The sequence below is a fragment of the Nannospalax galili genome, unplaced genomic scaffold (assembly GCF_000622305.1).
Source record: "Nannospalax galili isolate Female #2095 unplaced genomic scaffold, S.galili_v1.0 scaffold1220, whole genome shotgun sequence".
Taxonomy (NCBI): Eukaryota; Metazoa; Chordata; class Mammalia; order Rodentia; family Spalacidae; genus Nannospalax; species Nannospalax galili.
Window position 1 is genome coordinate 948599 of NW_008346901.1, and position 16852 is coordinate 965450.

The window sequence follows — 16852 nt, forward strand, 5'->3', positions numbered from 1 at the left end:
ATAGAGTCAAACTTGTGTCCCCCAAATCCAAATGTCCTTTTGAGTGGGTCCAAGATCAGTTTAAGAGTCTCACCTTTAAATGAGTCTGATTCGCCCTGTCCCAGCAGCCTTTGGTTGCCAATAGTTCCTAAGATAGGCTTTGGGTGCTGGGTGACCACAGTGAAAGAGTTTTCCAGACAGCTGATCGGTTACTTATATGAATTCACATCAGTGGTGACAACATGCACAAGTCCCGTGCAAGCTCAAGCCAGATAATTTATCAAATTTGAAAGTTTTTCTTAAAGTGCTTTTCTTTTTAGCACACACACGTTATATATATATAAAGAAAATTTTCATTTGGCCAGATTTTTCAGAAGAAAAAAAAATAGTAAAACTTCTCTGAAACATACAACCTTAAAATGTATAGAAATGATACGAATCTACTTCAGTTTTTATAAAAATGTACGCTTTTAAGCTTGCTCATTAGGATCAAATTTGAAAATGGTTAAAACTCCTATATCGAACTTTTTAGGAGACAGCCATCCAAACAATACCTACTGAAGTACCATTTAAATGGGTACAAAGAAACAGACAAGGGTGAACAGTAAATATTTGTGATGCTGGTGTGATAAAAATTAAAGTTGAAAGCAAAATATGTAACAAAATAGTATATTTCATGTCACTGCTAAAGTAATCTACAAGAAGTAGCTACAACACTACAAGTTGAAGAGCCAAAAATCAAAATATGTAAATTAAAACTACAAGAAATTTTAAAAGAAATCAACAGAACTATAATATTGGAATAACAGAATTTAGTACATAGTCCCCGACATTTTAGATAAACAAACAAGACACATCTGAATAAATTTATTAATAAAGTGTAAGTAAATATATTTCAATCTCTACACCCAAACAAATATATGGTTTTTATATAAGGGCCCAGAGCTGGGTGCTGTGTCTTAAAAAATAGCATTCTAAGTGCTAGGCATGGTGGCACATGCCTTTAATCCCAACACTTGGGAGGCAGAGGCGGTAACACTAGATATTTTAGCAATGTGTAAAATATGCAAAGAAACAGGTTGGAGTCTTTTTAGTAGATGATTATATGGCAATGCATGTCAAATACAAAATTAAAAGTTTATTTACAAATTAGGGCCATATTATTGCCAGAGTTAAATCCAAGATTTAAAATATTTTATTAACATTATATTAGCAAAACAAAGACAAATTTTAATACTGAATTTGTGCCTCTCATGGTAATTTTGGGGGATTTTGCATGACTTCAAGCTTGCTAAGTGTCTATACTGCCAACACTCAAGAAAAGAAAACAACTAACCCAGTATTAGGCCTTGCTCATGGGCATGAAATATCCAGTGAAAAGCCAGGAGTGGTCTTTCACATGCTCTGCATGCTGTGTGCCTACACATCTCTTCCACATCTTACGTCAGGAGTGGAAGGCATCACAGGAATCAATAGAGGGAGAAAGAAGGAAGCAGTTGGAAGTCCACAAGGGCAAACACTCCCACATTCTTCCTACCGCATTGCCAGGACCAGGTCAGCATATGATAAGGTGAACTGGGGAAGTAGGTGGGTATCTTGTCAAAAAGCATAAACAGGTGTTTTCTTTGTCTCACCCTTACTTATCTCTCAGAGATGGTGCTATTAGAGTGCTACGTCTTGGGGTTGGGGGAACTCCTTCTCAGGAAATACCATTGACTTTAGGCAGAGAAGCCCAGCAAGAAAGAAATGTGGGAGAGGCTGCTCGAGGCAGCTAGCTACTTGTGGAAGCCTCTTAGACATGTTTGCACAGGTGATGGGGAAGATGTGCTCACATTTACTTCTAAGTGGTTTCTCACAGCAAGAATACCAGGAAGAAATTCAAGGGGGAATTGAAATCAAAGGAAAACAGTGCATTGATCTGAGATGAACCTGAGCCGACTTTTCTTTGTATTCACAGTGCATAATGGAGGCAGACATTGACCAAACCATTATGCAGAGCAGTATTCAGGCTAGGTGCTATGTTTTAAACACAGAATGCCGTCTATCAGAGAGGGACACTGGAATGGTAAAGGATCTGAAACCACATTCTATGAAGAAAAGTTAATGTTTAGCCTACAGGAACTAGAACAGAGTTGAAGCACGGGACGAGGTTTCTGTGAATGGAGGAGCGACATCCATGGTTTCATTGCTTCACAAAAGCTAACAAGAAGGAAAACAGTGCAAATTATAGGGCAGCCAGGTTTGTGTTAGGAAAAGGAGTAGTGTTAGAATTCTCCAATGAAGGGTTGTCTTGGGGTCCTAATGAAAGTTCATCCCTGGATGAACTGGAGAGTTATATTATCTATAAAAGATTTTATGTCCTTCCTTCTCTCACTCACTCATTCATTAGCACATAATTGAGCACCTGCTGGGGGCCAGGCCTGTGTTAGGTGCTAGGGAGACAGAGAGGAATAAAACCTGGTCTGGTAATGGAGACCATACGGAATGCCTGATAGGGAAAGAGCAAACATCAAAAGGGACCTTCCCAATTGACAGACCTTGGTTTCAGAAGTGACTTGGGGAGAAGGGGACGTAGGCTTTGGAATCAGAGCTGATTTCCCTCTGCATTCTGCCAAGCACACAGGCCTTCAGTGAAGGGCCAAACCAGAAGAGTTTTCTGGGTCCAGTGAGTATCTTTAGCAGTCTTGAGTTTTCCAGACTAGAAACTAGTTGACGAGTCCTTCTGAGCCCCAGTAGCATCAACACATAAATAAATACTCATGCTTTTAATTGCTGGTAGCCATATAAAAAGTGTAAACAGGAGCACAGTGGTATAAATAGAATCTCTAGAAAATATTTATATAGCTTACACTCACCACCATGGCCAGCTACCATCTCAATCACAGTATCGTCATGGGTACAAGGGGAGAACAAATTTACATGGATGCATTGCCATAGAATTAGTATGAGGAGGCTAACCCAACGATGTCAGCATCAACTGTGTGGACATAACTGGGAAGACAAGTTAAGTTCATACAACGAGTGTCTATGTTGAGTCAGTATGCTATAACCCCATCGTTTTTCATTCTGCAACATTTCCTCTCAAGTATTATTCTTAAGGTAAGATGGTAAGATCAATTCTGTTGATAGAATTAAGTGCCACTGAGTGGGAGAGGGAGAGGCCCCAGGAGCCTGGAACACACATGATAAATACCCTCCCTCCCTCTTTTTTCTTCTCTCTGTCTTTTCGTTGCCTGCCCCTAATATTTTCTTTCTGCCTTTCTCTCTCTCTCTCTCTCTCTCTCTCTCTCTCTCTCTCTCTCTCTCTCTCTCCCTCAGTGCATGGATATGTACATTATTAATGTATATATGGTAGAAGATAGATGGTAAATAGATGACAGACAATAGACAGATGACAGAGGATAGACAGACATTTTCCAGTGAGACTTTATGACCTCGGATCTTTATATCTACCCTCAGTAACTATTAAAAAAATACTCATACCCAGGTATGGTGGCACATGCCATTAGCCCCAGCTCTAGGGAGGTAGAGGCAGATTGGTCTTTGTGAGATCAAGGCCGCCCTGATCTACATACAAAGTTCCAGGACAGCTGGGGCTACTGGGAGTCACTGTCTCAAACAAACAACAACAAAACAGAAAATCATTTGGAAAAACAACACTATTCCTTAAGGTATTGACTGAAACTTTAGTCTGGGTGTGCTAACAGGGTGTCAAAGCTTGACTTGAGGGATGAAGGAGATGGAATAAGAATCATGTAAGGTGATGGGCATGATATTGGCCACACAGTAGATGCTCAGGGAAGGCCTGCATCTCCTCCCAAAGCCTTCTTCTGTGTCTTGCTTTTCCCCCAAACAAAGGGAAAGAATGACATTGAGTCATGGCCATTCTCCAAAGACATGATCCAGGTAGGTTGGTGACAAGAACAAACTCCTTCCTTCTATGCCCCTGTTCTCTGACATGACATGTCTCATGTCAACCTGCCCTGCTTCTGTCACAGTCATTCTCAAAACCCACTAATTCCTTCTCTTCCTCATTTGTCCAAAAACGACATAGTTTCTCTTTCATTTAACTCGGCTTCATTGGATTCTACTCAACAAACGTTTGCCATCTTTTAACTACTCCATGCGATTACAGGCTCTGTTGCCTGAAATCGCACAATGCACATCTATGGAGTTGCTCAACATCTCCCTAGAGATGACACGAGCCCCGCCAACAGGGGCTGGGGGTTTTCTGAAGATCAAGCTCACTAAAACCTGTAATGTTTAAACATTTATAAATATTTTATATTTTTATTTTTATATTTTTATGAATCTTTGATAATTTTATAAACTACGTTTTCATCATATTCATCCCCTCCACCTATCACCAGATTCAAGCCCCCTCCCTTATCCATCCAATTTTGTGTCATTTCTTTTTAAACCAATTAAGTCCAATTTGTACTGTTCATATGCCTTTTTGATTTTCGACATCCACTGCAGTGTGCGGACCTACCAGGGACTCTCCTCCTCCCAGTATCTAGTTAATTAATATTAATTTCCAGTAGCTCCTCCCCCTCCACGTTGGAATTTTGTTTGGCTTGAGCTTGTGCAGGTCTTGCGTATGCTGTCACAACTGCTTTGAGTTCACATGTGCAACTATGCTATTGTGTCTGGAAAACACTGTTTCATTATAGGCACTGCCTCTGGCTCTTATAATCCCCCCAACCATACTTATGAGATGATCCCTGAGCTTTGAGAGGAGGAGGTATCATAGACTCCATTTAGGGCTGGGCACTTCAGTCCCCTTTCCTTTACATCTTGACAGGTTATGGGTCCCTGAGTTAATTTCTATCTACTGCAAAAAAACAGCTTTTCTAATGAGGGTTGAGAGATGCACTAATCTATGGGTATAAAAGTCATTAGGATTCAGTTGCATACTAAGTTCATTTAGCAGAATGATAATAGTAGATCCCCCGCCCCATCCCAGGGCTATGACCTGCCTAGCCAACAGATTCTTGGATCACAGTGTCAGGTACAGTCTCCACTGTGTAAAGCAAGCCTTAACTTCAACCAGGAAGTGGGTGGTTATGCACATGATATTTGTGCCATCACTGTACCAGTGGGCATGTCTTGCCAGGTCAGATATTATTGTAGCACACAAGTTCACAGCTGGGTAAGCTTGATGATTAGTTTTCTCCTCTGGTAGCATACACAGCACCTGCCAGTACTATGAAAGCTAGCAGTAAGTGTGAACTTTCCAGGTCAATAGCAACTTGGTTTATCCATGTTGTATGACTCAGGTATGTGGAATCTTCATCAATAAGTTCTTACTGTCAAGTTCAGGAGGATAAGCAAGTGCAATGTCAATGGCCTACAATATTTTAGGGAGAGTCTATGGAACCCCACTGACCAACAACTCCAAAAGAGGCAATCCATGCATGATACTTTTTAATTGTTAGGCTGTGGTGTCTAGTAAGGACATTGCTGCCCCATTATAGGGTAACTCAGTTCAAACTCTGTGCATGTATATGTATATATTTTAAGACATTTCTATACTAGTAGGTTTCCATATGACTTTTTGAAAAGCCTATAGTGTTACCCCTCCCCTTATTCCCTTCTCTACCCTGTTCTCCATCCCCCACCTCCTTTTAACCCTACTTGTCCTGTTATTCCCCTCTCCCCCTTTATATCACTGCACTCTAGCTCCTCTGTCTTGAAAGTGCTTCTCCATGGCCCCTTACTAAACTTCTGACCTCGATGGGTATTCCAAGTAAAACACACATTTAAGGATTCAAAATTAACATCCACAAATGAGAGAAAACATGCAATATTTGTCTTTCTGGGTCTGGGTTACCTCACTCAGAATTATTGTTTCCAATTTCATCCATCTCCCAGATTTAAAGAGCCCAGGGTCAGTGCAAAATTCTGCCAGATCTCCAAAGAAGAACCATCTCCAATACTCTTCAAATTATTTCATAGAATAAGAATAGGAAGGAACACTTCCAAATTCCTTTTATGAAGTCAATAATACCTTGATACCAAACTCAGATAAAGACAACAGAAAAGGAGAATCAAAAGCCACTCTCCCTTATGAACATCCATGCAAACATTTTCAATAAAATACTTGCAAACTGAACTCATTCACCACAATCAGGATGGCTTCATCACAGACATGTCGGGATGGTTCAAACTATGTAAATCAATAAGTGTAATCTATCACATCAGTAACCTCAGGGGCAGAAACCACATGACAATCTGATTTAATGCAGAAAAGGTTTTTGAAAAAAAATCTAACATCCCTTCATGATCAAAGACCTGGAGGATCTATAGATAAAATGAACATATCTCGACATAACAAAGGCAATCATGCCACACAGGTTGACATCATACTACACGGAGAAAAATTTGAAGAATTTCCAATAAAATCAGGAGTGATACAAGGCTGTCTACTCTCTCTACTCCTGTTCACCATAGTACTCAAAGCTTTAACTAGTCCACCCTGACCTTTAAGTCCAGTGCCAATCTTTCCTCTTGTATGTATCGCAGGGTCCCGAATGTGCTCCGAATAATTTTTTGCTTTCATTACTGTTGTATATTGACTGGAACAGCATAGTGCTGCATTTGAACGCCAGATTAATCCAGTTTGCTAAGGCTATGGCTAAGTTTATCTGATATCAAGTATTTGGCAACAGAAACATTAAGATGCAAGTACATCTTTTCCTGTAAGTACTGGGTGTGGCTAAGACAATAAACCTGAAATATTTCTAAATAATTTAAACATGACTATCACTATTGAAACTTGCTCATGATAACAAAATTATCAGCTCAAGGAAAGTCTTGCCATTCAGGCACGCTTTCTATTGACTAGACAGATTGCTCTTCTTCCATAGGTTTTAATTCACACGTCTCATTTCATAACGGGTTAAAACAATGATGATATCACTGAGAGAGAAACAAGACATGTCTGCAATCATTCAAATGCTTCAAAAGCATAAAGGATAAACAAGTGTACTCTTATTCAACAGTCAGGAAAGTAAAGAAGGGAGAGGTGTACACTCAGGGAGACTAGGTCTCCAAACTTCATCACAGGGTTCTCAGGTTTGCAGAACATTTTTTCAGGAAGAAAATCCAATGCTGATATCCTGCTCCCAGAGGAGCACATCTATGCTTGTTAGCTGCAAGCTGTACTGTATTAATTCAAAGATGTTTCATTCTTAATGCCTAATGCTGAAGCTCTGTCATAAGCCTGACTCTATGTTAAATGATTTAAATGAATTATCTCATATGACATAGATGATATTAGTATGTCTATTTTACACTGATAAAAATGTAGTCTAGACAGATGGTATCATTGGTAAAATACAGAGCAGAGATTTGACTCGGGTCAAACTGAATCAAGAGCCACATTCTTAACTGTGGCACTGAGCACTGATGGATATAAGAAATCCTTTCAAGTTCAGAGGAAGCCCTGTGATCTGCTGAGCATGCAGTTTTTCTCTTGCTGTTAAGTTCTAGGCTAGAATCTGTTGATCAAGCAGAGTATAATGTGTTCATACCGTCACATGTAGACTTTCCACACAGAAAGTCCTCATGAAATTGTGCATAAATATAAATTTATAAACAGCCCTGTGTTTGGAAAAAATTGTAAGTCACCACACAGTGTTAGTCTTAAATGTGGACTGTAATATAATTACCAATTTCTTGCAGTTTGTACAATTCTGGTAAATGTGTCTCCCTTCTCAGAAGATGTCAGACACTGGTGCTGGAAAACATAGTGTATAAAGTCCATTCTTGGGCTGAAATTGTCCTTTTATGGTGTCCCACTCTTAAAATACAAATATCACTAGAGCAGTAAAATCTTGAGCTGTGAACAATTTTATGCATGTAGTTTTATTATAATACTCAGTTCCCATAAGCCAAGATGGCTTTTGGAGTTCCTTAATACCCAGATAGTCAGAGACCAGAACAAAAAGGCCCAATATGAAAGGAGAACTTGTTTAAGAAGCAAAGGCAGTGGCCTACGGTGAGCAGTACGCCAGAGGTCCTATTTCAAAAATTAAAGTGGAGAGTGATAGAAAAAGACTCCTGACATCAGCCATTGACATCCACATATGCATGCATTTGCATACACATGCATAAATCCTCCCCCGCAACACACAAAGAAGTTGACTTTCGTTCTAAAGCAATGGCATTGTATTGTTTATATGCCTGCATTGTATAAACATGAAGGAATACACATTAGTCTACAGTCTGTAATCCTGAGAAGTATATTGTACCCAGTAAGTACTCAATGGCTTATTAAAATAAATGACTCAATGTAAAAAAAATTATTCATTGTTGGGGCTGGAGAGATGGCTCAATGGTTAAGAACACTGACTGTTCTTGCAGAAGACAGGGATTTGAATCCCAGCACCCACACGGCAGCTAACAACTTTCTGTAACTCCAGTTCCAGGGAATTTGACACCCTCCTCTGGCCTCCACTGGCATTGTATAGCAGAGGTGCACTTACATACATGCAGGCAATACACTCATACACATAAAATAAAAATAATAAATAAAATATTTTTTAAATATTTCATTTTAGCAGAAACTAAGAATATCACAAATAAAACAAAGGACGCAATTAATAGATCCCACCACAGGAAGACAAGGATGTTAGAATTTGAGGGCAGATTTTAAAACAGCTGTGATAAAATTTTCCTCTGTCATAAACATGCTGCGAACAAATGAAAAAACTAGAAAACCTCAGTGAGATAGAAAGTGTCAGAAAGGAAATTAAAGAGATGCAGAAGTACCAACTGTAACGGAAAATAGAACTGAAAAAGAGCATGGCGGGGCAGGTGAAATAGCTAAGCCAGTAAACAGTGAGGCGGAGTTATGGGAGTTATCCAAGTTGAATAACCAAGAAAGCAGGGACATGGGGCGGGGGCGGAACCTCCTGAGCTGAGGAAACTAAACTACCAGGGTCACTAGAATTGCAGAAGGCTAGGAGAAACTGGGTGGCTCTGAAAACGTACTTGAAATAACAGTAAATAGTTCTCAAATTTCACAAGAGGCACAACTTAAAGATTCAGGGAGGTTTATCCAGCTGTAAAGAGAATAAAGCCAAAGAAATTCACTTCAAGACACAACATACTCGAACTTTAGAAAACTAAAGAAAAACAGACCAAAAGAAAAATAAAACTACTGGTGAGAAAAACACTGGTAGTTTGGTTGTTTTTCGGAAACCAGAGAAGCTAGATAAAGCGCAGCGTATACATTCCCTCAAAGAAAACAACTGTCAATTCTGATTTATACACCGTTGTGCTAACTTCTCAGGAGGAGATGGAGACAAACATCTACCCACCCCACATGGGCACCAACGACAGGCCACGGTATGATTTCACTGAAGTCCAGCTTGGTGAGATCAGTAAGTTCAATGGGCTTTCTTTATTTCCTTTTGATTGTGTGTGCATGTGTGCGTGTGTACATGTGTGGAAGTCAGAGGACAACCTGGTGGAGTCAGGGGAGTCAGTTCTCTTCTTCCACATTTATGGCTGTTCAAGGGACAGAATTTGGGTAGCTGGGCTTGTGCTGCAAATGCCTTTACCCACTAAGGTGTCTCACTAGCCCTTATTGGGCTTTCTTACAGAGCATAGGTAAGGGGTTACTTATGTCACTGCAAAAACACAATTCTTACCTCAAAAGAATTCAGAAAAGTCTATTCTGAAGTCAAATGCGAATGAGGAGCACAGATTTAGATTATTCCAAAGTCTATGCACCAATGTGGTAACAGTTTCACTGTTTTCAGTAACAGAACAAAGAACGTTATAAGTCAACACACTTCAGATACAGTGGTGGAAACATCAGGCAGGTAACTTATAGCAAAGTAGAGAAATCTCTGCTACAGGCCTTAGTCTGACAAAACCCTTAAACTTTATTTGGTGGAAGCTAGTGGTCTGTTTGTACATTCCAAAGAATTTACCTAACAGTTGCAAAGATGTTAGGTCAGATACAGAGGTGGGCAAGGAATGACATTTAAGGGGGCTAAACATTGCCCAAAATAAATTACAATTAGGCTATGAACCTGCAACATTCCAACATCTTCAGAATCACTGATATTTTAATAAGTTAATTAGCCTTGTAGAAGAGAATTTCAGTGTAAGGTATTGTTCTTTCTAGGAACTTTCATTCACACACTCAGTCTACTAATGTCATCATTTTGCCAGTCAGTGTTAGATCATTCTAAGTGGCCAGATACCACAGAAAGAAGCAGTCCACATCCTGCTGCAACTCACTCTTGGGGCAGAGTTAAGAAGTCGTACTGTACTATGGCCTCACAGACACAGACCTAATTTATGTCCTGCCCAGTACATGGCTCCTCCATCACCTACGCTATGCTATGTGGAACCAAAACCGGGTGGAGTGAAACGTATGCCAGGCCGGGCGTTGTGATGCCTTTAATTGCAGCACTTGAGAGACAGAAGCAGCCAGGTCTCTATGAGATTGAGGCCAGTCTGGTCTACATAGAACTCATGTCAGGCAACTAATGGGACCTGTAACTCTAGCCCCAGGAGGATCCGATACTTCTGGTCTCCACAGGCACCTGCATTCACATGCACAAGCCCACATACAGGCACAGACATACACACAATTAAAAATAATAAAAGTAAACATTTATTTAAGTATATATACAAATATAATAGCACATTTGAAAGACAGATTCTGAAAACTGTACCTCACTGATGAAGTTTAAATAAGTGGAGAGCTATACCATGTTGGCAGTTGGGAAGCTGAAAACAATGAAGACGTTCATTCTCCCGAGGACTGGCATGGAAGTTCATATCACCGACCTGTCAGAATCCCAGTAACCTGGGCCTGGAGAGATGGCTCAGCGGTTAAGAGCACTGGCTGCTCTTGTAGGGGATCTGTGTTCTATTCCCAGCACCCACATGACATCTAGCAACCATCTATAACTCCAGTTCCAGGAGACCTGACATACTTCTGACCTCCGTGGGCATTGTACAACACAGATACACTCACATACATGCAGGCAAAACACTCATACACATACAAGAAAAATAAACTAAAAAATCCTTTAAATTTTTTATAAGTGTGCAAAAGTCTTTTCAGATCTGTGTAGAAAGGTAAAGCAAGGACAAGACTGAGCAGTTTTGAGGTGGTGAGTGGGAAGGACCAGCACCCCTAAATTCAACAGACACATGGAAGACAAGAACAGAGTCCAGAAACAGACCCACACAAATATGTCCAACTGGATCTGACAAGGTGCAAAAATGATTTAACAGACAAAAGACAGCTTTTTGAATAAATGGTATTGAAGGTTTTAAGTATCCTAGAAAAGAAGGAAAGATTGGAGAAAGAGAGCAACTCAGACCTAAATCCCACACCTTATGCAAAAATTAAATAGCATTTAATCACCGTTAAATGTGAAATATAAAAACATAAAATTTTTAGGAGAAAAAACATGAGAAAAATTTGGAATCTAAGCTACACAGAGTTCTAAGATTTGGTACCACATATACAGCATATAAAAAAGGAAATTGCTAAATTGCATTTACCCAAATTGAATTATTTTGGCATCATATAAGACTTCCTGTAGAGAATGAAGAGAGGTCACACTCTGGGAAGAAATAGCATAACACATATTTCACAACAACTAGTATCTAGAGGCTAGGGAGATGGACAAGAGCACTTGTGTTACAAGCATGAAGATCTGAGTTCAGATCCCAGTAGGCATGTACAAAGCTGAGCAAGACTGTATGTGCCAGGACCTCGGGGCTGACAGATCCAGACAGCTGCCTGACCAGCCCCAGCAACGTGGCGATCTTAGGGTTCAGTGACAGAGCCTCCTTCAGACCAAAAGGCGAGAGTGACAGACAAAGACGCCCTACGCTCTTCTCAGGCCTTCCCAAGCATGCACATGGGCACGCACACCCCACACTCACCTGCATGCACCACAGCATACACTACACACAACACACACAACAGAACCAGCATCTAGACGTTTCACTGACTGTACACCCACATCATGTGAATATGTGTATATGCACGCAAATGGAAACCACTAAAAAACCCAGCCATAACAAAAGGTCCTAAGACATTTTATTGAGAACGATATATAAATAATAAATATGTATATGAAAAGGTTATCATTATTAATCATGAGAAGAATGTAGATTAATGCCTCAATGAGATAGCCAGGCACATCTCTCACAAAATCTTAAATTTTTAAAGAAACTGTGATATTGCCAAATATCATCAAGATCTGAAGAAACTGATGTACTCATATATTGCTGCTGGAAATGTAAAATGCTTTGACCACCTTGCAAAACAGTTTGGAATTTTCTTACAATATTAAATATGTAATTACCATATGGCTCAACAGTCATGTCCCTGGACACCTGATCTCTCCTCTATCTGTGTGTCTCTGTCTCTATCTCTCTGTCTCTCTGTCTCTCTCTGTCTCTATCTCTGTGTGTATGCATGTATGCACAGGTGCACCTGTTGCAGGGGATGCATGTGCACATGTTACCTGTGAAGGCCAGAGGTCAGCCTCAAGTAAGTGTTGCTCTTCGGGAGCCATCTGTCTTGACTTTCTCACTGAGAAATCACTTCTGAGCCCTTACTGGGCTGAGGCTCATTGGCTGGGCTGGCTGGCCGTGAGTTCCAGGGATCTACCTGTCTGCCTCTCCAGCACTGGGGTTACAAGCACATAACAGCACTGCCAGCTTTTTAACATGGGTTCCAGGGATTGAACTATGATCCTCCTATTTGCACGGCAAGCACTTTACTAGATGAATCATCTCCCTAACTCTCCTGGGCCTGTGTCTCCAAAGAAAAAATAATTATGTTTATACAAAACCATATACCCAAATACTCATGGTAATCTTATTCCTAATAACCCCAAACTTGGAAACAAGAGTGAACAAATTGTCTTACATCCTTACCATGGAATACTGCTCAGCTTCAAAAAACAATAGAATTCTATCATGTAAAACATTTTGATGGATTCTCCAGATAACTCTGCTGAGAAAAAAACTATGAAAGAGTCCATTTATGTGGCAGTCTCTCCTTATTCACACAAGATATGTGCCAATACCCCAGTGGATGTCCATAACTGCAGATGACATCAAACCCTATATAATCTAGGCTTTTCCATACATACGTACCTATGAGAAGCCTTCATTTAGAAATTAGGCACAATAAGAGACTAACAACAACCACAAACTGGGAACTAGAACAATTGTGACAATGTTGTGAAAGAAATGTGGCTGTGCACCATTGACCCATCTTCCCTCAGTGGCTGATGTGCCTGGTTAACTGCATAATTCTGAGGGAGACGATGCAGCCGGCTCCTCACTGGCAGTTTCATTTTCTCCAGCATTCCCTTCTGAAGTCTGAAGCCCTGCTTGCCTTGTGTTATTATTCCTTCCTTCCTTGCTGAAGTCCACAGTCTTCATGAAGTCATTATGAAGGCTTTCTGGAACAATACATTGACAACAATTGCAACATGCTTTCTGTTTATCTCTCACCAGAAACTGTAATGCCTTTTTCATCACAACTAAGCACTTCTCGCACAACCCAGACTGCAGTGTTCGCAGGCTGAGGTGTAGCAGCAAAGCCAGCACTGATATTTTTCTTCTTCACAGTTTCATGGACAGATGATTTAGTCTCACCATGATCTTAGCAATGGCAGCGAATATTTCATCACTTCTAAGTGGAAAACTTTTAGATTTTACTTAAAGGAAGAAATTTATGGCTTCTCTTCAGCATATCTAAATCACCAGAATCTAGTACTCCTCTGTGTTGAGTGAAATAAGGGTTAATGTAATACAAACAAAATCCTTCTACAGTTGATGTGGTAACTTAAATGATCACAGGCAAGCACCATACACAGTGTGGATGACTTATGTCCTTAGCAGAAGGGAACAGAATGGCAGAGTTTATCATACTAGTCAGAATGGCATATCATTTATTCACAAGTTGTTTGTTTCCATAATTTTCCATTCAATATTTTTGAACTCTGGTTGTCGTAAATAACTGAAACCATCAAAACCATACCCACACGCAGTCTTAAAATGGCAAATGTGTAGAAATGGACCACAGATTAATGGTTGACAGGGGTTAAAGAGGGATTGGAGACAGGTGAGAAATGGGTGTGGCTACAAAGGTGGTGGATGTACTGGATCTTGACTATATTAACGTCAGTGTGTTGGCTGGGATGCTGTGCTCTCATTCATGTGTTACCATTTGGAGAAGTAGGCACACAGACTATCTCTATTACTCCTTACCACTGCACGTGAATCGACAATTTTTTAAAGTAGAAAGTTTATTTCAAATGATTACATCTAGAAGCCATAAAAATAAACAAACATGTTCTTGAAAGTGTATACACTGGTGTTCTATTGCACATTATATGATATCTTCTAACAGATGTTTGAAAACTGAGATACTTGATTATAAAGATTAAATAATTTGTGTTTAGAAAAAGATACATGAACCAAAGTCAGCAAATGGAGTAAACTTGGATATAGTCTTGGTAGGAAAGAGAGCTGTGGTAGAAGATGACTGTCCATCACAGGTCCTGGAGCAGAAGTTACAGCCTAGGTACCATGTCCCCACCATGCCAGGCTACGAGTTTTAACTTGAAGGCTTTGCTGTAATGTCTCTTTTAGTATGGGAGCCGTAGACTCTAGAGCTCTCAAATACCCCCAGTTAGTAACTTTACTCAAACTCCAGGATTTAAAGGCTGCTAAATCCCCACGCTGTGTCTCTGGCTGTGCCATGCAAAATGGCTGGGCTGTACGGTTGACTGTTTAGCTGATGTCCAACAGTTATCATTTGTTGACCCCCAACACACACATGGTACAGTTCATTATTCAGGAAAATTTTCTCTTTATTTGAATTTCAAGGACTTAAAGCATTACACCTTAATCCCTTTGATGCATCCAGGCCATTTTTAAATTGAATGTTTTCTGTAAAATCTCCTACTGGGAACCAATTACTGACACTGTAGCAACAAAACCAGGAAATCCTAATTAATTATAGAATTTCTTCCTTTCTACCTCCATGAATCTCTAAAATAGCTAATAACAAAAGGCACTTAGACAAATCTCTGTGGTAAATCATTGTTTCGCTTCATCTGGACAGGAATAGGGAGGGAAGGAGATAAGAGCTATAGATTAAAGGAACGAGTGTTTAAGAACTCATGTATTAACGGCTCAATCACAGCTTTAACTAACTCTAAAACTAATTCATATTAGAAAATCAACACACGCTTGGTTGCTTATGAGTCTTAAAATGGAAAAGATGAGTTTAGAAATTAATTATGTATTTAATTCAGAAGTTGCAACAGTGTGCTCAGATTTTTAGTGTTAAGTTGGAAAGATTAAACTATAATAAAATGCCAAGGAGGGAGGATGTCTCGTCAGATCTACTTTCAATAGGTAGGTCAGACTGAGTAGCTCTCCCTGAGATGGGAGAGCACATCTACATTGCCCTCCTTTGTTATGAGGGCTCACAGAGACCATATCAGAAGGACATATCTGATACGGACAGTGAATGTCAACCTTCTCCCTGTCTCTTTATGTTAAACAGATAATGGACAGGAACAGAGCAAGGGGAAGTTCAAGCATCTCACTTAAAGTCTCACAGGAAATGCCTGTCCACAAAAAATAAAGCAACAATCTATGGCCTCAAAATGAGAATCACAGGAAGCCCATGAGATGGAATATGCTTCTACATTTGGGAACCAGAATTTGTTCACATGTAAAATTCATAACCCACTCCAGTGTTACCCCAATGTATTATTATTTCTATCACTGGCAATCTTGTTACTACTTGGCATAAATTTCATTTCAGACTGGGGTTAGTTCTATTTATGTTGAATTTTCATTGTATGAGCCTGTGTGCCTATAGCCAGCTAGGTTGACCAGGTTTCAGGAAACAGACCCACACTAAAGTGTATTTGGGTACACAAGACTTGATAGGTCTTAAAAAAATAATAATAAAAGACATGAAGTCAGGGGTACAATAAAAGTAGGGCTGGAGATAGGAGAAGGGGTTGGATATGACCAAAGCATATCATATAAAATTCTCAAAGAATCAGTAAAACATATTTTTTAATGATGTTCCTTAGTACAAGGCATGGTAGTATATGCCTTTAACCCCAGCACTTGAGAGGCAGTGGTACATGGACTGCTGTGAGATGGAGGACAACCTGGGATGGTCTACCTAGCAAATTCCATGCCATCTGGGGCTCAATAGTGAGACCCTAGCCATAAAAAAAGGAAAAAAGTGTCCTTTGTGAAGCCCATTTAATCTTGCTGATATGTACATGTGTTTAAGGGTTGATCATTAGGGATAGCCTATCAGGGAGCTCATTCCTGGGAAATAAAATGATTGTCCCTTTCAGCAGCCATTGACAGCGTGTACCTCATCATCTAGGAGTAAGGCCTTGTGAAATTCCCCACTGTTGGGAACACAAACTCAGGTGTTCATGCTTGCACAGGAAGCACTTTACCCACTGAACCATCTCCCTATCCCCCTAGACCTTGCTATTTTTAGAACATTTTCTATTAAATTATGGATAACATATTTATAATTTTACACATTTTAGTGTACAGCCCAGTGACATTAAGAGCATTGTCATATTTGATCATTTTTGTTATTTCCAGAACTGTTTCAGCACCATAGATATTAACTTTGTACCCATCCAGCAGTGATTCCCTATGTTCCTTTCCCCATAGTCCCTGATAGCCACTATTGTACTCTCTGTTTTTGCAGAGTATTTGGCAATACTAGGACCCTCTGATGCGTGGAATCACATAGCATTGATCTTTCTGAGGCTGAGTCATTTCATTGAGGATTTTTTCAAGGTTTATTCATGTTGTT

The 16852-nt window shown here is 39.9% G+C and overlaps 1 long non-coding RNA gene across 1 annotated transcript in view; it reads left to right on the forward strand.

Annotated features, from left to right (window-relative positions):
- Nucleotides 1-9334, forward strand: part of LOC103742307 — a 183236-nt gene extending 173902 nt beyond the window's left edge. The window contains exon 6 of the long non-coding RNA XR_003851141.1: nt 9278-9334. This is a non-coding gene — a long non-coding RNA (uncharacterized LOC103742307). The remainder of the gene's footprint in view (nt 1-9277) is intronic.
- The last annotated feature ends 7518 nt before the right edge of the window (nt 9335-16852 follow it).